This window comes from Pteropus alecto, unplaced genomic scaffold (assembly GCF_000325575.1).
Source record: "Pteropus alecto unplaced genomic scaffold, ASM32557v1 scaffold70, whole genome shotgun sequence".
In the NCBI taxonomy this organism is placed as follows: domain Eukaryota; kingdom Metazoa; phylum Chordata; class Mammalia; order Chiroptera; family Pteropodidae; genus Pteropus; species Pteropus alecto.
In genome coordinates this window covers 2,905,498-2,930,389 of record NW_006431912.1, presented here as the reverse complement: position 1 = coordinate 2,930,389, position 24,892 = coordinate 2,905,498, and the positions used below count along the sequence as shown (strand labels likewise).

The following is a 24,892-nucleotide window of genomic DNA, read 5'->3' as shown; positions in this document are numbered from 1 at the left end:
CTGTCCCCTAAAACATCCAATCCAGCCTTCCACTCATTCTCCTCTCTCGATTTTGAGAAAGTGGAGACACATAATGACAAGAATCTGCTTACCTGCTCAGAGAGGAGCCATGAGACCCGCACCAGACCGTGACCCAGGCAGGGCAGAAACATATGCTTGATTGAGCCACTGAGATGTGGGCTTACTCATTAGTGCAGGTCGCCTGGTCTACCTTAACGTGCCTACCCGCCCAAACCATGTTCCTAACCAACCCTCCTGTCTCCCTCCCTTCTGCACACTTCCCACTATGCCCTTGGCCTCATTCATTTTTCATGCAGCAGAGTGTTCACAACTCTAGAGGTGGGGAAAAAGCACCCACGGAAAAGACATTTAGGCCTTTCTCTTCCTCGCACACGCTACTGCGCTGCCACAACTGTGGCTGGTCCCTCTTCCTGGAGTGCTCCTCTTCTAGATGTTTGCTCAAGTGGCTTCTCCTTGGCTGAAACGACCCTTGCTCAAAGAGGCTTGGAGCCACCTGCCCAATAATTTTTCAACACAGTACTCTCCTTTGCTGCCTTTGGTGTGCTGGTCAATTCATGAATTTATCTTATTTATTGTCTCTCCTATGTCATCTCTCTGAGAACCAGGTCTAGGTTTTGTATGTTGCTATTTCTCTAGTGCCAGGACATGCCCACACCTATTCAATAAATAAGTGTGGAATGAATGAAGGAAGGAAGGAATGAGAAGGGATAAAAATTCACACCTTCAGGTTATCCCGTCTCACTTCTTTTACAGATGAAATCGAGCCCTTTTTTCTAAAAAGAGGAAACAGAAAAGCAGCTAATGCAATACTACCATGCTAGCTGTTTCTGGAGTGCTGAACTTGGATGTGATTTATTCAAATGAAAACTCTGGGGGGATTGTTTTGGAGGGATCCATAAAACAAATGTCATTTTTACCTGGAGAATTCACCCAACCTTCTAACCAATTTCAAATATAGTTCTTTAATGCAGATTTGACAAATTTGAAATCTCTTACACAAAGCCATTTATCATCTAATGTGTGCCTGCCCTGCTCCACAGTTTAAGTTATAGCTTTTTAATGGGGTAAAGCATTTCTATAAAATCATCAAAATACCTTAAACCAAAACTGCCTATAAGAAATTGATGAGTTTCAAGCATTGACTCAACCCCTGAAAACGTCAGCCTTACCGTTGGCACTGTGGGCACTTCTAATAAAAGCAGCTAAGGAGGTATAATGAATATCTAATGAACCATCTTGTATGTCTATGTGGTTTCTCGCATTGGAAATAAATCAATGAGCCTTACAAAATGCATATTTTAGTGGTATATTCATAAACAATAATCTTGTTTTTCAATCATGACTCGAGTGTCATTCTTTTTATAACACAACTGAAGATTTAATAATTTATTTTATATATACATCACCCAGAGCTTAAAGGAAGAAGGCAACCAAGTGCATATTTGAATTTTTAAAATGTCCTTGTGTGTGGAAGCTACGTGGATCATAAAGGTAAACCACAGCACTCAGATCCAGCAGCGAACACAGGGTATGTGAATAATGACTAGTAAACAAAGTCTGGAAACTTCCAAGAAGTGGAAGTGGTGGAGATAGCCTAGACTGAGCGCCATGGGCTAAGCGAAGAAACAGACCGAAATGAATCCTGCCTCACAGGCACGTAGCTGCACCCATGCTGGCCCTCCCTGCCCGCTCGGCCAGAGGCAGTGAGTCTCACCAGACTGGAACAGACTCCTCGGCAGTGCTGTGGCGTGTCTCCTGCAGAACCTGACAGAGGGTTCGGCTGGCTTGTCCCACCCACTTCCTCAGCTGGAAATGGTGAGTTGCTTCCCCTCCTGTTGGCATGGCCTCAAACCCTATGACCCAAAGCTGCCTCTCTATCTCAGCAACTTCCCTTCCAGAGGCCAAATATAACCATCTCTTTCCCGGTTCACAAAAATTCCAGTCAGACGGCTGTGCACAGTGACAGCCGGCCAAAGAGCGTCTCACCAGCCCAGCCCACAGCCAAAAATAACGGCCCCTTGGTTAGGAAGGGCTGGAGATTTTTTTTGCCCCCTGTTGTTGGGACTTTGTTCTGAGCTATTTTTTGTTTTGGTGTTGGATTTTGTTTTGTTTTTTGTCATTTGGAAGCAAAGAGTAGCTGAAGAAATTACTATGTCATCATCTCACATTAGTTTCACGGGTTTAGTTCCAGTCATGGTGGCTCATGACCAGAAAGGTGTTCATCTCTTCAGCCTCTCCGGTCACCTACACAAAAGGAGAGTCTAGCAAGTACGTCTCCTCCCCACTCCGTCCAGCAGTGCCTCCTGCACAGCCATGTCGTGCTGGGACCCAGCCACCCGACTGCGCTTTCTCCTCAGTCTGGCCAGCGAGACAGGCAGAGGCTCATCTGCGGGGGTGGGGGTGTCGCTTCTAGTTTGTACCTACGGTGCATCCGGGCAGCACACAGGCCTTGGGACCCCAGAGCTGTCCATTCAGTGCCCTCTGCAAGTACTAAAATGACTTAAATTATTCATTCATTTCTTTGAAAGTACACAGTGTTCAACAACAACCAAGCCCATTTTTGATCTTCTTCCTGACCCACCAGTCTCCTGTCACCCAGATTTTTGCAGGCCAACAGACACACCTTGTTAAATTTTACCTAGCAGGTGACACTAAATTGAAGCGTGCTGAAGAGATCCAGGCACAGAGGGGTGGCTGCCTTCTCCACATCCTATTTCCAAATGCGATGAATAATAAGCAATTGTGCAAAACTGTAACCTTCAATTGTCGGGACGTCTTTGTACTTTTGTTCTTCCAAGACAGAATGTTTTCTGGCCTTATGTTTCTACCTGAGGAAAAAAATACCCCTTCAATTTCTGCACATGCGTACACATCACACAGATACATCTCATTTCTTGTCATATTGCGTGCTGTCCCAGGACCAATAAATAATTTATGCATTTAATGCATTTATCAGCTCTTGTGTGTATATGTGGTGTGTGTATACACATACACATCCTATGTGCTAAGATCAAAGATATCATCTATAGTGACAAAAAGCAAGCAACCTCTTGACTGTTTCTCCACCATAAAATTAACTTTGCATCTCATTCAACAAATGAATGGGAAGTGATAACAGGTCCGCGTTCTTTACAGAAAACTAAGTGCTAGTCTACACCAGAAAAAGTTATATTTCGCATTTCACATTGCATATTTTCTGAAATTGTTCTCGTTTCTTTTTTCTTTCCTAAAGAAGGTCTTTATTACTTCAGGGCCACATAGATTGTAGAGGGAATATGGTTCCTAAGTTTCAGCTGGTTCTATTTAAGCTGCCTTTCCTTTGCTTCCCCCTTGGTGTATTTATCATGCTTGTCATCAAGAACTGCTTCTGAGACCCTAGCAGTGCCAAGCGGTGGTACCAGGTGTGTGTGTTTGGCAGTCTTCACCTGCTGTCCACAGATTCCAACTTGGATTTAACCAAGATCATCATTCACGCCCTCATGGCAGCAGCATCTTGGGGTGCTACCAGCGTGATGACAAGCAACAAGAATGAGCACCGGGACGGCAGCTGCTGTGGAATACAGTCACGTGACTGTACCTGGCTCTGGTTTGCCTTTCTGCTCCTGCCACCTCTCTCCACCCATCTTCCTCATGTAGAAGACTTTTGTGTTTCATCGATGATGTGAAAGAATCGCCAGATTGATACAGTCTTAGAGGAAAAGCTGTCAAAAGACCTAGTCTGACCTGCTCATGTATATAAGGAAATGAAAGCCACGTAGGCTTAAGTTCCCTGGCCAAGCTCACCAGATAGTTGTTGGCAGAGCAATGACTAAAATCAAGTAATTGAACCCACTTTCCAGTGCTCTTTCCGCTATACCAGTGGCTTTTCAACATTCATTAACACAATCCACAGCATGAAATAAATTTTATATCTTGACCTATAATGCCTACACATATAATCAACTAACGCAAAAGTATCACAAAACAATACTTATCTTTACTATATGTGATCCACTTTGGTATTTTCTATTGCAGTATATTCACTTTAAAATATTCTGGAGATTGCTTGCCAGCATGTATACTAAAATTGGAACAATACAGAGAAGATTAACATGGCCTCTACACAAGGATAACATGCAAATTTTCTCCATATTTTTGTACATTTACCAAATGTTCCTCTTCTTTCCAGGGATAATATTTATAGGTATACAGTCAAATAATTTGCATTTTTCTAATTAGACACATTGACTGAATGTCTAAGAAGGTAGGAATTAAATTAGATACAGAGAAGGGACCCTTCCAGCTCTAACCTGTCATGTGCTCGATCAGGAATGATCTTATCATCTGATCTGTCCTTAATTCTGAAAGGCAGAACAATCTAGCAGAGAGAATACTGGGTCTAGTCCTGGCTCCACAATCTTCCAAGTGTGTGCCTTTGGGTGAGTTTTCTCTGGGTTCAGTTATCTCATCTGCAAGATCAAGCTGTTGCTAATTGACAGAGTTCTGAGAAGTGAACAAAATAATGCAAATGAATGCAATAAAAAGCTCTATCCACAAGACTTGTCCTGGAACAGCAATGGTCTTAAATTCTCACATTTCAGAGAAATATGGTGTCTCAAGATGTTTCTGGATTCTCATCAAAACACCTGCATAATGTATTATGAATAAATTTGGTATAATAAAAAAAAAAACTCAACACTGAATTGTCTCATCTATAAATGCTTTTGCAGGTGTTTGGAGAGGAATGGTTGGCACTAAATCTTGAAGACATTCAGCCTCAGAAAAGTAGAAGCCATTGAGACCAAAGATGACTCCATGCTCTTGAAAGGGAAAGGTGATGAGTCACAAATGGAAAAACATATTTAAGAAAGGCTGATACTAGTGAGGATGAAGATGAAGATTTGAATGAACATATGGCAAAATTTCCAGATGCAACAGCCATGCTGAAGGCTGGCGGGACATGTGAGGTAGAGAGAGTGAAAAGAAGTTCCAGATGCACTCAATGGTGCTTCATTTTCTTTTGAAGGTGTCTTCCTAGGAGGTGGTCGGGATTGGTTTCAGTGTATCCCCGCTGTGGACTCACAAAATCCAACTAATAAAAGATTGAAAAAAAACTGACACAGACAATATTTTTGAAAATATGCAAAATGTCTGCAATGACCTTGCCAAGGACAGTTAGAAGGATCCTCGACACCTGAGAACATCAGGCAAAGCCATTCAGAAGTTGGTCATGATGCTATGTTCAGAGAAGGGGTCAGCTTCATTGCTGCGTCATTGCTGCTGGGTGCAACAGAGCAGAAGTTGTCACGAAGATCCTAAAGAGGAGGAGGACCCTGGCATGGGCACGGCAGCAGGTGGAGGTGGCTTGTTCTGATTCCTAAAATAGTGCATGATCACTATTAATAAACTGTTACAGGAAGCTCAAAGCTGTGTTTCTCACCAATAACGGCAGAAAAATCACTTGGAAAAAAAAAACTAAAGAAAAAGTTATGGGTTTCAGTTATAGGTTTCAGTTGACAAAATACATAATGGTTATGGCTGTCACTGTGCATACCCACAGATAAATTATGTTGTGCTTTTAAATAAAAAGACATTTGTATGTTCCTTTAAAAAACGCCAGCTGTGCTTACAAAGTTTACTCCACAACCTACCAAACAGTATTTGAAATAGCACATCCCTGCAGAGAGGGACGAGCTTGAGTGCAGGGGCTGTTCCCTCTTCTCCCAGACTCACCTCCAACCTGCTCTCAACTTCTCTGACACCTACTCTCACTGCATTTCTCATTCCAGAGCCTTTCCAGTGCCCTCTAGAACCTCTGTTTCAAGGTGAGCAACAGCCCCATCAATGTTACCCTGGAGGCAGGGAGCCTTCCCTTCTCCTTTTTCCTTTGGAGCCTGCCTCTCTCAGAGGGCACCGCCCACCCCACACTACTCCTTCCAGACTCTCAGAGCCTGGAGATGGAGGATGTCTGTCCTCTTTACCCTTCAAAAACACTGTTACTCTTCTACCTTCGTGTAAGCTCCTCCCTTTCTTCCTATGCCACCTGGTTGCCCATCCCCACCCCCAGACCTCCCACCGGCATCTTTGTAGGTTACCACCTTCTTTTCTGTCCTAGGGTTGCCATCAGCTAGGGCATTTTAATATCCATATGGACAACACATCCAAGGCCCTGGCCCTCATTCCCCTTTATTCCCTCCCTCCCCTGGTCATAAGTCTGACTTTGGAATCATCTGGCATTGTCCCACCTGAGGCACTCTCAATCTTCATTCTGCTCTCTGGTCACAGCTCCCCCCCTGAGATTGCATTGCCTTTAATCCATTAACCCTGACTTTCAATCACCTTGAGCCCTTGCGTCCCCCATTCTCTCAGTTTCCTTGTGGTTTTGCTTCCATCTCCTTCCAAGCTAGACTCCAGGGCCCAGAACTTCAACCACTCTTTTGACAATACTCCAAACCAATGGTCTGTGAATTTCATAATGCACATCCAACAGTGAAACAAGAAAAATAATTGAGCCTATCTCTGACATTTGTTTGTTTCTTTATTCATTCATAAATTGCATAAATTTTACTATTGGACTGACATTTTTTTTTTCATTTCAAAAACATACCACAAAAACAGAAAAAGTATAAATTACAAGATTTCAGTATTCTCTGCCCCTCCTCAGTGGATCATCTTACATAGCCCCTAGAGGTATGTACACCCCAGTTTGGGAACCAAAGCCCTAAGCCCTGTCACTCTCTTTGCCCTTTGTCACATCCACCCAGCTAAACCAACCCTAAACTCATCTACCAACCCTGAGCCCATCTAGCCTCAAGTGTCCTGTTCTCTTCCAGGTAGCTGCATGACGCTGGGAGACCACCTGGTCCCTGGTGACCTCTCTGGACTTGCCCTTTCTCCTCAGGGCAATATCACTGATAGGCTCAAGGAGTAAATTCAAGCAGATTGGCAAGAAAATTTCCTTCGTCCTTGTATTGCCAGCACCCAGCACAGTGCCAGCACTTGCCCGTGACCCGTCAGTGTTTGTTGCATTGAATCGCGTACACACGTGGCATCTTTATCACTCTAGCTTCATGGTTATAAAGGCATGAAGAGCATTTAGAGAAAGCCCCACAGGTCAGGAAGTCCCGGCTGAGTGTGGTGCTTAGTTCTGACGCCAGGTGAGGATCACTTGCTGTTGCATCACCTGTCTGCCCTCTGTGACCCAAACAATAGACCCAACCTTCAGAAGCCAGACACGGCACAGAGGACCCAAGCTCGAATTAGGCCATGTGTGCCTGAGGCAGCTTAATTAAAGCCATTTCACACCTTGACTATTCTAGGGGGTTGCTATGGAGACAGGGGATAGGGCCCCTCCAGACAATCTTCTCTCAGCCCAAACGCTGGGAACAGCCCAAGCTCAGGGCAGAGCCACATCTCTATTTCCTTCAGACTCCCCCTCACCGGAAGGACTACTCAGCTCTCAGAGGGAAGAGGCAGGCAGGAAGGCAGACAAATCTTAGAGAAGCAGCCGCAGCCTTGTGGCCAAACTTTTACCTTGGCCCTGGGGGAATCTTTTGCACTCTCTGCTCCTCCCCCACCTCCTGCTTGTTGCCACCTGGAGATGCATCCCCAGGTAAGCAGTGTCCACAGAAGGACACATGACTGCTACGGCACTTTCTCAGCGGGGAAGACGATTTGAGCAAAATTCTCTTGCCTCCTGTCAGTCGTTTCATCTTCTCTTTCTCCCCCTCCTACTCCAGGAGTCCGTGGCTTACCCTCTGCATCAAAATTCCTTACAGTTTTATTAAAAATGCAGATTCCTGGTCTCAGACAGATCGAATCAGAAGTTCTGAAACCGGAGCCAGGGAATCTGCATTTAAACATTGTTTCTTCTTTAAAGTCCGAAAACTGAAAAACAGTTACTTCTCTATTCTTCCAAGCCACACATCGTTAATCCTCTGCCTCTCTCTGTCTCTCCCTCCGAACCTCCACTCCGCAGGCCATCGTAATGAAGCCAGTGGGGACTCGCATGGAAGGACCTGGGCCCACTGGGCCCCTGGGCCTTCACCTTCCTGCACTGACCTCCATGTCCTTCTCACCTTACTGTGATTTTACTCTAATCTGTGCCATCTCTTCACGGGGTTCCTAGAGACCCCAGTTAATTTGACCTACTTGCCCAAAATGACTGGGCAGGCTGGAGACTTAATACACTGAAGTCGAAGTCGCCAGGAGGAGACCAAGTAAATCAGGGAGCTGAGATGTGTCCCAGTGTTGATCTACTCGGAGGCCAAAGCCACCATTTACTAATAGGTCTCCACAAATAGACTTGCAAAGATGGGAATCTCATTAAATGCTAAATAAGAATTATAAAATAAAAACGAAGCACTCTAAACCCAAAGAAAATTCTCCGAGCCATTCCGCTGCTCACAGAATTTGTGTGGCACTGGGCCCTGTGCAGCTCTGACAAGTGAGCTATTTTCGTATGTGAACAAGTAGAGTTATTGTTATCTTTGCTCTGAATCAAGGATGAAAGGGAAAGGTGAGAGGAAGAAGGAGGGCGTGAGAGAGAGAGAGGTGAGATGCAGAAATGCAGGAAGGACATCGAAATCAAAGGAAAGGAATCAAGTGCCCTTCCCAGGGAAGAAGTAACCGACTGGCCGGATTGTAAAGCCAAAGCACCGGGTGACTCCTCAGCCACCATAACCACAGCCCCCTCTCTGGGCTCCAGGATTCTGGAGGGACTAAGGGTGATATATGTCAAAGAGCTTTGTAAATGGTAAAGTGTGATTCGTACAGGGAGTCAGCTTCCTATTTGTCACCAAGGCTCTACTGCCCCTTTGCAGCAGTCCCTTCCAAAGACTTGGGACACTGCAGACCAAAAGGAAGCTTACCTAGCAAACACATTTCCACCAGTAGGTGCATTTGTACTGTCCTATCCCCAGATTACCTAGGGACCATAAGGAGAGTGCTATTTTAGCAAGAAACTGAAAACAAAAAGAATATGCCCTGAGAACGTGCCAAAGACCTATTGTAACACACAGCCCCACCGAGGGTCTGAGCTCCACTTATGTCTTAATGTATATATACATGTTTGTTCTGATACCAGCAGGGCCTGAGCCACGCTTCCTGTGTTCTGCCTCGTCAGCAAGAAAGATTTGCTGCCATAGGCTCGTTCAGCTCCCTCTGGGGCTCTCCTTCTCCTCAGAGTCTGACTAAGACCAGAAGTTACCCCAGCATTTAATGAAGAGACTTCCTCCAGCTCTCATTTCTGACTCATCCCCTTTGGCTTCCTGAGTGGGCTAGTAAGCAGGCCTTGCTGCAAGGTGTGCTTGCCTCCAGGACCTGGCCGCTAGAGGGAGCCAGAGAGCAACAAGGGCCCAACATTTTCCCTGAAAGAGCTGAAACCTCTGGCATATCCACTCCCTCCCCCAGCCCAGAAACCGTGAGGCTTCACAGCATTTGCCCAGCCACCAGAACAAATAAACATCGCACCTTCATCCTACAGTTCACTGGTAAACTCTTATTTTCTTCTTTATCAAGTTTGGGTGGAAAACAAAACAATTAATTTAAAAAGCAGCACACAAGAAACTAAACATTATTTATGTCTCTAATTATCTCATTCTAGTGGGTATTTTAGTCCCTGTCTGGTCAGGACATTAATTATCTTCATAACTACAGCAAAAGTTAAATAATAAGCACCCAAGGCTACAGCACTACTGTAATGTGCAAGCTTAAATGAACTTATAAATTTTATTAATGAATGCTTTATACAACTCCATATATTATAAATCAAACAAGAAACCTATTTCTATCTTTTAAGGGTGCAGTGAAAAAGCTTTAACATTATTGAGGATAATTTTTATTAAGTTTAAAACTCCCTTTTTTCTCAGTAATGAGACTGTTATGAGGATAATTTAATCTAGTTTGTCATGAGGCACCCCAGCTTGTTAAATAAGTTAATAAATGACTGTGTATTAATCAAAGTGACAAAGCTATGAAGAGCTGGGGATGGGAGACAATTCTGGTGATAGTATTAATTAGTATTTAATTAGAAACTTAGGGCCCATAAATTAAAAAAAAATCATGGTAGAGACATTTATGCAAATTGCTTGGAGCCTGCCATGGAGTTAGCTTTGCTTTAAAGAAAAATGATTTTTTTCTAGCATACTGTACACAGCGGCACTGTGGCCTTGTCACGTGGCTTAAACGAGCTCTTCTTTTGTTTCCAATTTGTTCCAATTACAGGCCTGTAAATTCAAATCATTCTTTTGACTATCCTGATTGAAATGTAGTTTCCACAATTTCTACTGGGAGTATGTGTGTGTGTATACACACACACACACACACACACACACACACACATATATATGTATACACACATATATATATGTATACACACACACATATATATACGCATACACACACACACGTATGTATAAAAAGAAATGTTCTAGAGAAATAGTTTCAGATTCTTTTTCTACTGTTTTAATTAAGATGTGTGCCACCATTTTCGAAGAACAATTGTGGATTCCATTTGGTACACAAACAATGCCTTCTTCTTCAATCCTGGTGAGCTGTAACTGGGTTTTATTATGTGATATTATACTGAAGATTGCAGGGACTCAACTGCCATCATTTGTATTATAATCATAGCACTTTCCCCTTTCTCTCAATTGCATACTTTAATGAAGGGGCAATTTTTGATGGACCCGAAAGATAATAACCAGTTGCTTCTGAACGTCACTGCTTTCCTAAGGTACATGTCCTCTTTTTCAGACTTTATTATTTGTTGCATTTATTCAAGAAAGGTTATCCACAGTAAAACTGCTTTTTTCTATTCAACAGTCTATCTCTGTCATGGTTCATTTATGTGTGAGCATGACGGACTGAAACCCGTATTATCCACAGCTGACAAGTGTCAGGCCGACAGTTCAATCAGCCCTTCCTTAAGATGATGCCCAGGGCCCCGTGTTTGAAGTAGGACAATAAAGCAGGCAACACAATCAGGGTCAAACTGATCCAATCCCTGTATATAAAGGGGATTCTGCCTAATAACACAGCGCAATTTTTTTCCCCCTCTCCAAACACATTAGTCCTTAAACAGTGACTTGGCCCTTAAGAAAATCTGTGACTGACATGAAAATGCTGAAGTTTTAACGTGGTGGGTTTATCCGTAACCTCATGGGGCTGCTTCTTTGTGCAGACTGGTTTTGTCAAAGTCAGAAAAATAATGTATTCAGCGTCTGATCATTTTTAGGGAGCTATTTGAATGGGATTTTAAGCCAGACATCCTGATGTTGACACAGGGATCATTTTCTTGTCCTTTTGTTTTACATGTGTGGAACAGATCATTTGCATCGGCTAATAAAATTAAATCTCCAAAATGTGTACAAAAGCGAGCTCCCTTCAGCAATACTTCTCAGTTCCCCCTACCCTCCCAGCAAGCAGAGCGGCGGGGTGTGTTTCTTTACATTAGGTCTCTCTCAAGAACACAGACTAGAATGCAAACATATCTTCAAAATTAGTTCTCCTTCACCTGGGCAACACTTCACTCAAATGTATATGAAATCATTTCAGCACAAATCCTAACAACCAGCAGCAGAGCCAAGGTCGATACAATGCTAAGGGCTGCAGTCTGCTCCTTGGAAGGACAGAGGTCTGTTGCCCCTGCTCTTGTCCAGCCTTCAGACCATGGCAGGCAACAGCAGGCAAAGCGGGGATGCTCACATATCTGGAAGGAGCCAGAACGCTAACTGCCTTCGTAAGGAAGAAGCCAAGGACCGCCTCAAAAAAATCATAAAACTTTCAAGGATGTTAAGGCAACCCACAGAGAACATCAACCGCGATGTCTGGACTTTATGGAGGAAGGAGGCCCAGAGACGTTTGTGACTCCAATGTCGAAGAGCTTGTCAGAGTCAGTAGAAGGACAGAGTTAACAACAAAACCCAAAATCCTCTGTATTTTGCTCCTTATCTGGCGTTACTGGGCAAGCCCACATTAGCATAGGAGGGTTTGATAAAAAGCAGCCTCTAGAAATCAGAGAGCGAGTGATTTACATTGATTCTTGACTTGGGCAGTTCTGAGAGTTCTAGGGAATGCCGTCTCTGTGTGTTGGTTACTCTCCAGTTTTCACTGCTCTGTCCCAGTCCATCTGTTTACCTGCACGGGCTGCCCTGCTCGGGCCCTGCAGACCACATTGCCCAGGCTCCCGTGGCGGCTGGCCAGGGCGAGGTGCTAACAGTGGTCGATGGTCGATTGGTTGATCGGAGAGTGGGGGGAAGAGGTCAGAGCGAGCCTCCCCTTCTCGCTCCCTGCTTTGATTCCCCGGCTCCGAAAAGGCCGATCCCTCCAGCACTCCTTTTCCAGGCCCCTTTTGATCTCCTCTCCTTTGCCCTAATCCTAGGGGATAGTGCTTCCCACTGTGGCTAATGTTGGGAGGCCTCTGTGCCTCATTTGTTCACCTAACCCTGCCCATACTTCTGAAAGTAGTCCCTTCTTTAAAGTCGCCATCGGAGCCATCTCAATGAGTTCTATTTCCTGCAGGAACACTGACTGACACACTGAATTACTTAACTTCCTAACTGGTCTTCCTACTGCTAGCCCAGTAGTTCTTAACATACTTTGGAATCCCGTAAAGAATCTACTGAAAAGTAAGGGCTCTCTCCCTAGAAAAATTAGCTTACACACATACACACTAAACATTGTGTAGAGTTGTAGAGTGTTCAGAGACTCCTAAAAGCTGTCTGCAAACCTTCCAGCAGGTCCATAGAATTCCAATTCACTCTCTCCACCTCTGCTAAGTAAATCTTCCGAAAACATCCATTTCTTCCGTTTGATATATCCATTTCCCCCTCAGAAAACCTTTGTAGTGTTCTATCAACATCCATAAAGCATGAAACCCAGAATCCTTAGCAAAGTATTTCAGGCTGAATCTGACAAGGCCCTGTTAAGAAAGGAACTCAGGAGAAGGAATTTAATACAGGGGAGTTTGTCACAAAGATGTTGAAAGAGGTGAAAGGGTGAAGGGGATGTTAAGGCAACCCAAAGATGAGCACCAGCGGGAAGCCAGTACCTGGGGCTGGAGGGACCAAGGGATGAGCCCAGGAGCCAGAGTTGCCTGGAGGGCTAAAATCACAACCGGTGCTGCTACGTAGGGTCTGGAGCCTGGAAGAGGATGGGGCCACTGCAGCGACACAGTTCAAAGCAAGAAGAAAAGACAAGGAATATCCTTTCCTCCTGTTGTTTTTCGTCGTCTACAGATGCCAGCTGACATGGAAGCCTGCAGGGGCTCAGTATCTTGAGGTTCAGAGCAGGGGCAGGTGGGTGATGGACTAGAGATCAAATAGGCAATGACTCTCACAAAAGCGCTTCAGTACCTAGCCTCACATGTCTATGGAACCCTGATGGAACCTGGGGTGTCCTTGGTAGGCTCAGTCTTCTAATAACTATTGTGCACTGACTGTGTGCCAGGCACTAGTTCCAGGAGGAAGGTTGGGGAATGCAGTCCACGAGTTTCGAAAACATATTCAAGACAGAAGCTGATGACTCGCTCAGGTAAAAAGGTAGCCAGGTTGGTTCATTACAGCAAGCGACCGCAGAGGCTTGGTTAGGCTGGCAGTGCAGCAGTAACTCATGCGGGACAAGGCAGGAGTTAGTCACTGGGATAGGCAGAGAGAAAAACCTCTGAGGATTAGCCAGACACTGCAAAAAATGCGATTGACAGGCCTGGAAGAAACCACACCCCTTCGGCTCCAGTTGTAAAGGGGCCAGGTATATTGAGAGCAGTGGCTGTTCATTGGAATCTCCTGGGGAGCTTTAAAAAAATAAAGAGGCTGTGATACATCCAGACAATGGAATATGATTCAGCACCAAGAAGAAATGAGCTATCAAGCCATGAAAAGACATGGAGAAAACTTAAATGCATATTACTTAGTGAAAGAAGTCAATTCGAAAAGGCTGCACACTGTATGATTCCAATTATGTGACATTTTGGAAAAAGCAAGACTATGGAGAAAATAAAATCAGTGGTTGCCAGGAGTTGGGGGAAAGGAGGGATGAATACGTAGACCACAGAGGATTTTTAGGGCACTGAAACTACTCCGCATGATACTGTAATGGTGGATACATGTCATCATACCCATAGAATGCACACCGCCAAGAGTGAACCCTAACGTAAACTACAGACTCTGCTTGATAATGATATGTCAGTGTGGCTTTATCGATTGTAACCAACACACCACTCTGGTGGGGGTGTTGATAATGGAGGAGGCTGTGCATGTGTGGGGGCAGGGGTATACAAGAAACCTCTGTGCCTGCTGCTCAAATTTGCTGTGAACCTAAAACTGCTCTAAACAATAAAGTCCGTTTAAAAAATAATAAACATAATAATAATAAAATATAAAGAGGCCTGGTTCCCACCTAGTAGTGTGCTAAGGCTAGTTCTTACCATCTCACAAGAGACTGTTAAATTTTCGGAGCCAGTTGGGAAACACAGCATCATTCAAAATTAGACTATATAATCTTACAGTTAAATAAGCTTTATTAAAAAGAGAAGTAATAAATACTCAAAATGTACCCCTTTCTAATTATGTTACTGCTATCTGTGCTCTTGGGGTTGTCCACCGAGGTGGAAACACCATATAATGATGTGCTGTTGTGCATTTCTTCTCTAGTGCTGTCATATCGATGACTTATAGACTATTTATACCATAGAAATTAGCAAACACTATAAATCAGAGCTTGATTTATTATGTTTAGTGTCTGGATCAAGGGTCAACAAACTACAGCACACAGGCCAAATCTTGGCCTGCAGTCTGTTTTTGTATAACCCACAAGTTTTTACATTTTTAAAGGATTGTTTAAAAAAAAAAATGAGGAGGAGTAGAAGGAAGAGACCATTTGTGGTCCACAAAGTATAAAATATTTACTATCTGGCTCTTTACTGAAAAACTTTGCCAACCCCTGGTCTAGACTTAAGAAAGTGATGGATTATATGTTAATAATGCAAATTAAACTGAAAAGTGTATGATGTCTGTAATTGTTATGTTGTGAACGGCACAGAAAATCGAGGGAATATTCTTCCAGTATTTGAAAACTATGACTCCACCAGCAAAGAAGTCTCTCACCTCACTAGTGCACAAGTGAAGTTCCAACATACATCTTCATTGTTTAATGTTCATCTTACTTGTCACTGTAAACAAAAATAACCCAACACTCATGTTGGAAGCACACTCATGAGTCAATGGCTGAATCTGGACAGTAGCCAAGCTTTCATTTGCAGTCCAATTTTGTGAAATCATGGTTGAATTGCAGCCATAGGTTAACTACAGATACAGGAGTTCAGCAAAAAAAAAAACAAAACAGGAAAGCATTATCTCAGAATCAATGAGCTAAAGAGCCGTTGTATATTTTATTACCATTTGTAAGGTGTAGGCTACACATCTTTATATCAGTAAAATTTATAATAAATTTATGTACAAATATACATGCATATTTTTTCTAAAAAGCCAGTTACTAAACTTTCAACAGCACACCACTGACCCAGCCCCTAGAGTCTGACTTAATTGGTATGGGAAACTGACTTGGTAACGGGATTTTTAAAACTTCCCCCAAGTTATTCCGATATGTAGCCAATGCTGAACATCAGTGACTTTGGGGGAAAGATCAATGTGCAAGGAGCAGAATCCCCTTGAGATTTTGTTCTCTTTGATCAGAAAGCCCACTTAAATCCGACCAAGGAGGCACTGGGAAGAGTTGTGCTGGGGATGAGGGAGGGTGGGAGGTTTCTCTGGGAACTGGACACACCTCACTGGGCCCACTGTTTATTCCAACTTCCCAGAACAAAATTTTCCTGGGGCAGTGTTCCCACAGTCTCCCAGATGTGCCACTAATATTCTTCTCCCAAAATTACTCTCACTATAATTCTACCCGAGATCCCTTTTCCTCTCCTGTCTCCTGCCTAAATCTTACCCACCCCTCACATTCCAGCTTAGATAACCCCTCTTCTTTCAGACCTTCTCTAGTTATGTCAGATTCAATCATCTCCCCCTCCAGCACCAGTTTACCCATGGCTAACGAAACTCTGATTTATTAGCGAGAGCACTGTGCTCAGCTAAATACTGTTTCCAGGCCTCCTTTGTAGCCAAGTGTGGCCAGTGTGACACAGTTGTAGCTAACGAGACCTAAGCCGACGTCTGATAAGGGCTTGGGGCAGAGCTTGTGCTTTTCTGATACAAGCGTTAGACACAGGGGGTGCAGACCCCTCCCCACTCCTTCTACAGCCATCATTTCTGGAGCATGAGGCAACCAGCCACATGAAAATGACAGAAGGGGAGAAAAACAAAAAGAGCTGGGTCTTGGATGACAACACTGAGCCACAACACCAACCCCTGACTTCTTGCCTTTGGAAGTCTTGTTCTGTGAGAAAAATAATTCTCTAATTGTTCAAGCCATTCTCGGTTGAATATTCTGTGGTTGCAACCGGACAAAAATGCCAGTCCCACAATCCCACAGGGATTGCCCCTCCTGTAACACTATATTCCTGCAGATTTGTTCTGCACCACCCATAACAGCTCTCTCCAATGTATGAACAAGTCACATCCCAGATAATTAATTACAAATCAGTTTTTTGAAATTTGGATGTACTTTCCCTATAAGACTGGACTCTCCTAGATAATCCAGAACAATGGCTTGTAGTAGTATGTCAACTCCTGGAATAATCGAGGTGATTAGTGACAAGATTAAGGCAGACTTGGGCTCATATACCTTCATTAAAAATTAGGTCTTTAATAGTGATTTGTAAGTAGAAAGAGTATAGTGAGGAATGATTCCCAAGGATTTGGCTTCTGCCCACGACTTACTTGTCAGGCAGGAGGAATGCATGTAGGTATAGCAAGTACTTGGATTAGAATGTAGGCGCATAGAGCACAGAAAGGCCACATAGTAGAAGAGCGAAAGGAGTCAGTGACAGCTGTACCCTGAGCTAAACAGACCACACTAGCAATAACTATTATATACATAGTTGCGTTCTATTTTTGTATCACATTAACGGATATAATATTGTAATTGTTCTTAATAGAATCACAAAAATGAGATGGAAATGCTATACGATATGATGGAATGCTGTTCTTTTACCATTGATCATTATAATAAGCCTGCTCAGTCATTACTTACAAACCATGCTACAACTTTGCCAATGAGGCAGACCAAAATGAGGAGATAAACAAAATTGGTTTCCTTGCTAAATGTGATGCCTAAGTTTTAAGATATTTTGCTGAAGTTTTAAACTGATTGTCAATTAGTCAATGAGCTATGGCAAGCAATGTATTTCTAGGTAATTAGCGTGTGTCTTAGGGGGGTTATTTGGCATGAGGCTGAGGGCAAAGTAATTTGTATCTCCCAGGAAGTGCAATAATTGCCTCAAGCTGAACTGCTTGGAAAGTGTATTAATTCTATTAGGAAACATTTATGTTATTTTATATGACATCCTGTATATTCATGAAGTGTACTCATAAACCATGAATTTTTCATTTCGGGGGCATTATCCCATTATTATTACATCACTAGTAACCAGGAAAAGGGGTGGGTTGTTTGTGCAGTTAGAGAGCTCATGCATTGTTGGAAATGAAGCAGGATGGGTTTTGAAATTCATCTTACTAGGAAACCCCTGGATTCTAGGAGAATGAAGAGGTAGTCTTGGAGAAGGTCAAAGGTCAAAGGTAAGGTGATTTGTTCAAAAGTGGCTTTTCAGGAAGCCAACAGGCCTTCTCCTCAGAGCTTGCAATGCGGCCTGGGAGAGAAGCCCTATGAGAGCCGAGAGTTACAGAGATTACAGGTTTGACCCTAGTACTTTTGGACCCAAGGCACAACAAAGGCAATCGTTCCTTCATTCAGCAAATGTTTGTGATTGAACGCCCAGACCATATGCTAGTTATCTATTGTTGTATAACAAATTATCCCCAAACCGAGCAGCCTAAACAATACACGTTTACTATCTCAGTTTCTGTGGGTCGGAAGTCATGTACGGCTTAGCTGGGTCTTCTGCTTCACAAGCTCTCACAAGGCTGCAGTCAAGGCGTTAGCGCAGAGTCTGTGGTCTCCCTGAACACTCGTCTGGAGAAGGATCTGCTTCCGGACTCGGTTCCAAGCCCCCATTTTCTTGCGGGTGTGGACTGAGGGTCTAAATTCCTTCATAGATGTTGACCAGAGGCCGCCCCCAGTGCCTTGCCACGTGGATCTCTCCAGTATGGAAACTCACTTCATTGAAGTATGTGAGCCAAGAACACAATAGACTCTGCCAGCAAGGCAAAAGCTATGATCATTTGTAACTTAATGACAGAAGTGACATCCCATCCCCTTTGCCATGTTCTACTGCTTCAAATCAAATCACTAGGTTCAGAAGGGGAGGGAATTACACAAGGACATGGAAACTAGGAGGCAGGATCATTGGGATCATGGTGAAGCTGGGCTCCATAGACAGCCTCTGCCCTTACGGCTTCTCAGTCTATCAGAGGCTCTGGAGGCTGAAAGGGAATAACAGGTGAGACCTAATTTAGGCTGGTGACTAGAAGAGGCTTATCTGCACAAGTAACATTTAATTTGAAGACTCAATCATGAAGAAAGTTTAGATAGATAGAAAGTCAAGGAAGAGCATGACACATTTGAGGAACTGAAATAAGACCTGACTGCATAAGGGGGAGGGCGGGCCAAGCTGAAGTGGGAAAGGTAGGCAGGGGCCGGATCGTGCCAGGCTAGAGTCAGGGTGAGAAGTTTGAATTTTATTCTGAGTGCAAGTGGGAAGCCACTGGAGGGTTTTAGCACAGAGTGACACGATCCAATTTACATTTTTAAAAGATCACCCTAGCTGCTGCTCAGAGAATGAAATGGAAGCCAAGAGAGCAGTTAGAAGACTCTGCTAGCAGGAGGCGGTGATCACCTGGAACAGGAAGGTGGCAGGAGACGGGGAGAGATGGGTGCATGTGAGATGCGCTTCAGAATTTAAAATCGACATTCCCGGTGAGAATATGCGTACGTCAAGGTACCAGCTCTCTTCTCTCCCTCTCCTCTTTGTCTGTTTTTTAAGGGAAATACAGAGAAAGTTGAAGAAAAGGTTGTGTAACCATGGTGAGAAGAGAAAGAGGACAAAATAACATAGTCGAGGATGAAAAGAGAGGGGTCAGTGTGAAAACAGGATGGAGAGAAGCAATGAGAAGATGTGGACCCGTCTCTGCACTCCCCAACCATATTAACTGGGGCACATCGCTTCATTTTTCCATGCTTTCGTTTTCTCTTATATAAAAATATCTGCCTTTCAGGATTATTGAAAGGACTAAATTAAATAACAACTTCACACATACTCTGATACATTATCTGCGTGGCTCATTTGCTCACTTTGTCAGATATCTACTCAATTGTCACTACCTCCCTGACAGCCCGAGCTAAAATAGCACGCTCCCCACCCCCATCCTTCTCTATCCCCCAGCACTTACCACCACCTGCTTTGCTTTGTTCGTGCTACATTCTCAGGGCCCAGAAGAGCTCCCGGCATGCAGCAGGTGCTCAATACTTGCTGAGTGTTGCAGAGCGTAAACTGTCTCCGGTGTTTCTAAGTGCATCTCAGTCGATGTGGAAAGATGTCCTTAGGACATAATGAGAGCAACGGCAACTCAAAGACTCATATAGCACTTTACGATCTGCAAAGGCCTTGCTCGACCAGCACATCTTAATCGCCCTAGCCAACAGCTGAGGTAGGTAATGTCCCCCTTTACAGATGAGGCAATAGAAGGTGAAGGGACTTAATAAACCTTTCCAAAGTCCAGAAACAAGGAACGTTGGAAAGCAAGCCAGTGCCCTGCCTTAATGCGAGTTCGCTTCCCAACGGGGCAAAGGTCTGTGTTGCTTCTGACTCGCCAGCAGACACACTGACCTGCCCCGCTGGAACCCTGCACCCAGTCCTCTGGGGTCGCTCTCATTCCATCTGCACATCTCCTCCTCCTGCTGCCGGAGGCCGCCGACATACACACGGTACATGCCACGTACCCAAAACGCACCCAGCGGAATCGCAGAGTCAAGTCGCCGCTTGGATGGTTGCCTGTAAACTTCTCCACATTCCAGAATTCCTCTTTTCTTTCCAAAGAACTCACTTGTGCTTTGGTGTATTTCTTAGTTTAGCTTAATCCTACCGTAGACTCCTGCCTTGCATACTCTTTTATTATTTATAGAAATAAGTAAATAAAATCCTTTTGTTTTGACTCACACGCATTTATCAGATGAGTATCGAGAGTCCGTTTGGTGTCGAGCATTGTGCTAGAAAATGGGGCTGGTGCACATCTAGATGAGAAAAATCAGGCTTTAAGTTAAAATCGCTGTGTAGTTAACACTGAGGTTGGAGCTCTGAAGGAGACGTGCAGGGCGGCATGAGAGCATGGAAGGAAGAACCAGCGGTGACCCTGTCTTGGGGATCTGAGAAGGCTTCCCTGAAGAAGAATCCTTTAAACTGGATGAGAAAGCAGGAGACCGTCCTCAGCACAGAAAACGGTGTGTAAAAGAGCCCCGAGCCCTTTGCTGCTGTGGTTCTAGAAACCACAAAAGCAAAAATACAAGCAAATCACAAACGGAGTGAGTGGGAGGAGGCCTGGCACCAGACAACGCTAGGGAAGTGGCCGATGGCCGGGTAGAGCTGGCCCCGCCTCTCGCCTCCTTCTTCTTCAGGACGAGCAAGAACTGGGCACAGCCTTGTCTAATGTGACTGTCACAGTAGAAACATCACTGGCGCTAATTTGCGCCTAGAAAGACGTATAATTACGTCTCAGGCAGCTTGATAAGACTTGAAGAAGTCTTATCTCGGGAAAGCACACAGCTTCTGTCTTCTCTGAGATACAGAACACAAGCTATTTGTGTCCACTCAGCGTTCGAGGATTTGCAGACTCGGCTCGTGGATGCAATCTGATGGTGGCTCCTTCTCAGGGACGTGCACCTTCTGCTCACGGCAGTGGGCTCTGACACAACATGCTTCTAGAAGGCTCCGCCTGTAGCTGCTCTTCTTCCTTGGTCCCTCTAGGTCAGCAGTTCTCAGGGAGGTGTTAGGGAAGCTTGACGAGATGTTTTTAGTTGTGTTGATGATGAGGAAGCACCACTGGCATTTACTGAGCAGAAGCAGAGATGCAGACATGCTGTGTGTCTGTATGTAGAGACACGTAGTGCCTTATATGAGGCACACAGTGACAACGAAGAATTGTCCAGTGTCCCACACGACTTTGAAGTCCCACCAGGTATGAATGCTGGTAAAAATCCTACTTATAGTTTTCTGAAACTAGAGCTTACCTATGTTTTACATATAAACACAGAATACTTTTTTCACAGTTTCAATATATACTGAATTATCCAATAATGAAGCTACAGTGGGAATTGGGGAAAGATTTACTTCGGTTTTTCCAAAACTTTTCCCAGAGTTAGTAGCCATTTTCGAAAATCATATCATGATAATTGAATCGCCAATGGGACACACCTGTATAAATTTGCCTTTGAAACTGTCACATTCACAATGACTGTATATCTTATTTCAAGATGCTACTCTAAAGAAAACATCAACATTCAGTTAAATGTTGTTTTACTTCTTTTAAATCCAAAGTCATTTGCTATAAGATGAGGAAAGCATCCAAATACTTCTTTATGAGCCCTGTTTCATAAAGACCAGCAGCATCCTTATCTACCAACATCCTGGTTAGAAGGAAGAACTTCAGGCCCCACCCAAAATCTACAGAGTCTAAATCTGAATTTTAACAAGACCTCCAGATGGTTCTCAAACATAAAAGTTTGAGAAGCTCTCTTATTGGTTAGGTAGATCTGAACATTGAAAAAAATATATCTTTATTATAAATGACTTTTATTTCTCCTCTTTACTACATTAGGACCTTACATTAATTTTTTTGATTGTGTGTAAAAGGCGGATTATGTTATTTATGAATTTCACCTCAAGAAAGTAAAATGGGAGTTATAAGATATATTTTAATGAAAGAGGGTGCTGTGTCTGATAGGATTGAGAATGCTGCTCCAAGACCCCTGGAATTCGATAACTGGGTATCATGAACTTTGGAGCATCTAAATGAGAGTAAGACATCAGAGTCAAATCTCTCTGAACTTGGCCATTTATAAACTCTAATGACTCCTAAATCTATATCTCCAGCTACATGACTCACCCTCAGAGCACACACACTAAATCTAGCCCTGCTTCCTAAATATACATTCACCAGATCACAGAGTAAGTGTCGTGCTGTGTTCCACACTCACTTACTTATTCTACAAATGTTTTTTTTGATCTCCTTCTATGTGCTATGCAATGTCACAGGGCTGTGAGTAATAGAAAGACAAAGTCCGCCTGTGTGGAGCTTATGAAAGTAGTAGGAGAGCTCGGAGGCCTACATGTAACTACAAAGAGTTAGAAAGTGATAAGCTTGTTGAGAGAGGTACAGGTAATGCAAGAAACGATGAGACTGCGAGAGGGACTGAGATTACTTCCGCACAGAAAGAATATTGAGAGGTTGTCAAAAGTCAGCAGAGCGTTCTTCACTGCCCAGAAAACTATGGTTTCACTCAATAGCTCTCTGGGTCCCTGACTCGGCTTTTTAAACCTTGTATATTATCCTCAAACCTGGGTGGCTGCACCTGGCCCCTATCCAGCCTCATCAGTTGATCTTGCTTCTTCTCAAAGTAAAATAAAACACCAGGTAGAGCTCCTTCTAATTCCCATGACTTTCTCCCTGAACCCTCACTGGTCCACGTCTCCTCCTGTCACCACGGCAGGGCTGTCTCTCCTCCGACTCTGCATCCCATCCCTGCTTTTCATCCCCTCCTCAGATGCCTCTCTTCCACATGGATCATCCTTTCTCTGCCCTGTAAGGTCAACATTGCTCCCTCTGCTGGATCCTTTGTATTAACCTTTAAATACCCTTCACCGTCTCCCAATATTATTTTTCAACCATCGCTCAAGCTACTGGCCTCTCTTCTCCTTTATAACCGAACTTCTTTAAAAACGAAATGTGTCTTCACTCTTCATCTCCACCTCCTCAACTCCTACTCACTCTTTAACTGCATTCAGCTTCTGACCTCACCACCCACAGAAAACCCTCTTACCCATATCACCAACTATCTGCTTACTTTCTAATGCCAGCAAACTCTGTTGTCATCTCATTTGAACTTTCAGTAGCATTCGACATAGCCTCTTCCTTTGGTTTTCATGCCACACCCCACCTGGTCATCTTCCCTACCTCTCAGGCCTCTCCTTCTCAGCCTCCCCTACGGGCTTCTCATCGCTTAAATGCTGGTGTTCTCTGGAGTTCAGCCCAAGACCCTCCTCATGCTCAATAAAAACTTTCTGTGGACTTGACCACTTATATCCTTTCATGACTCCAGCCCAGTTCCTCTCTTGAACGGACTTCTAGACAACTCCATTTGGATGTCCCAAATGTCAAACCAGACTGTCTAAAACTAAATTAATTCACTATCTCTTACCCCACCTGTTCTTCATTCCTTAATCTCTAGGTCATTGAATGGCACCACCATCTACCCATCTGCCCAGGCTTGACTATGGGACATCATCCTTGACTCTTCCCACATCTCCACACCACATGAATCACCCTCAAATCCATGCTTATCCCTGTAGCCAGAGACATCTAACATGAACACGATTGCTTCACGACTCTGTTTGAAACACATGCCTAACTCCCTGCCTGCCGTCAGGATCAAGTTCGGCCACAGTGAACTCCTAGTGCTTCACTTCCTTCTCATTCATCTTCCAAGCTCAGACTAGTTTGATCTTTTTAAAACATAAACTTGGTGAATATAAGTCCCACAGCTTCTAAAAGCTGTGATGAATCCCCCATTACCAATAGGCCAAACTAAACATCTGAATGTAAAAAGTTCTGTTAGAAAAAACATGGAACATTCAGAATGGCCAGAATATTGTTCAGAATGGCTGGAGCACAAAGTGTCCTTTAGGAAGGAGCAAGAGCTGGAGAGATGCATTGAGCCAGATCGGGAAGGGCCTTTCTATACCAAAATAAATTTAAACTCATCCCAAGAGCAATGGAAAAAGTCTTTGCAAAGTTTTAAGCAGGTGAAGGAATTTGCATGGCAGCCACTTTTCTTGCCTTGCCTCACCTCAGCTGTGGTGGCCAGTTTGGTGTGAGCAGACTCTCCTTGAGAGAGTCCAGCCTCAAACATGACCTACCTCAAGGCCCTGCATCTCCACTTTCTGCCTCGGAGACTTGTCACCAGATCTGTCAAAATGCATCACCACCATCCCACCTCCTAACAGCTTGAGGTAGGAAAGAAGGAGAAGGCAAGGCCGAAGCCATTGTTCAAGTCTGAGAGACTGAGAAGAAAAGGTGTCCGTCTAAGTAAGGTTGAGCTAAGTAAGGTTAGATCCACCTCTGAGAGTATGGAATTCTGTGCTCCAATTTCTATTTCCTTGCCTCTCATTCCTGCCACTCTCAACTTCACATTGGTGATGCAGCTTCATCATGGGTTTTGCCTCCTGAGCAACTCTGAGCAAGACTAGGAGAGAAGTGCTGTTTGCCCTGGATGCCCTCTACTGCTGCCCCTGAAGACTCTTCTCTCCCACTGTGGCCTCTCCACAAGGTACCAGGTATAACTGGTCAGGGACCAGATACAACTGATCAGGTAGGCCTTCTAGTGCCCCCACAACCACACCATGTACATGTTTACCTAGTCACCTAAGACCGTCCTTACTCTCAAATCTGTACGCATCACTTCAGGCAGTGGTTTCAGGAAAGGACAAAGACCGCCTCTACCCTTTGTGTTAGACAATTTTGCCCAGTGATAGGTCCTTTATTGTCCTTTTTGGGGAAAGGGGGCTTCGACTCAAAGTATTTGTTCAGGAGAGCAGTATTCACAC

At 44.0% G+C, this 24,892-nt stretch overlaps 1 pseudogene; it reads left to right on the top strand.

The window, feature by feature from the left end:
• The first annotated feature begins 4,062 nt into the window (after positions 1 to 4,062).
• Positions 4,063 to 4,157, top strand: LOC112472770 (annotated as a pseudogene).
• Positions 4,158 to 24,892: the final 20,735 nt, after the last annotated feature.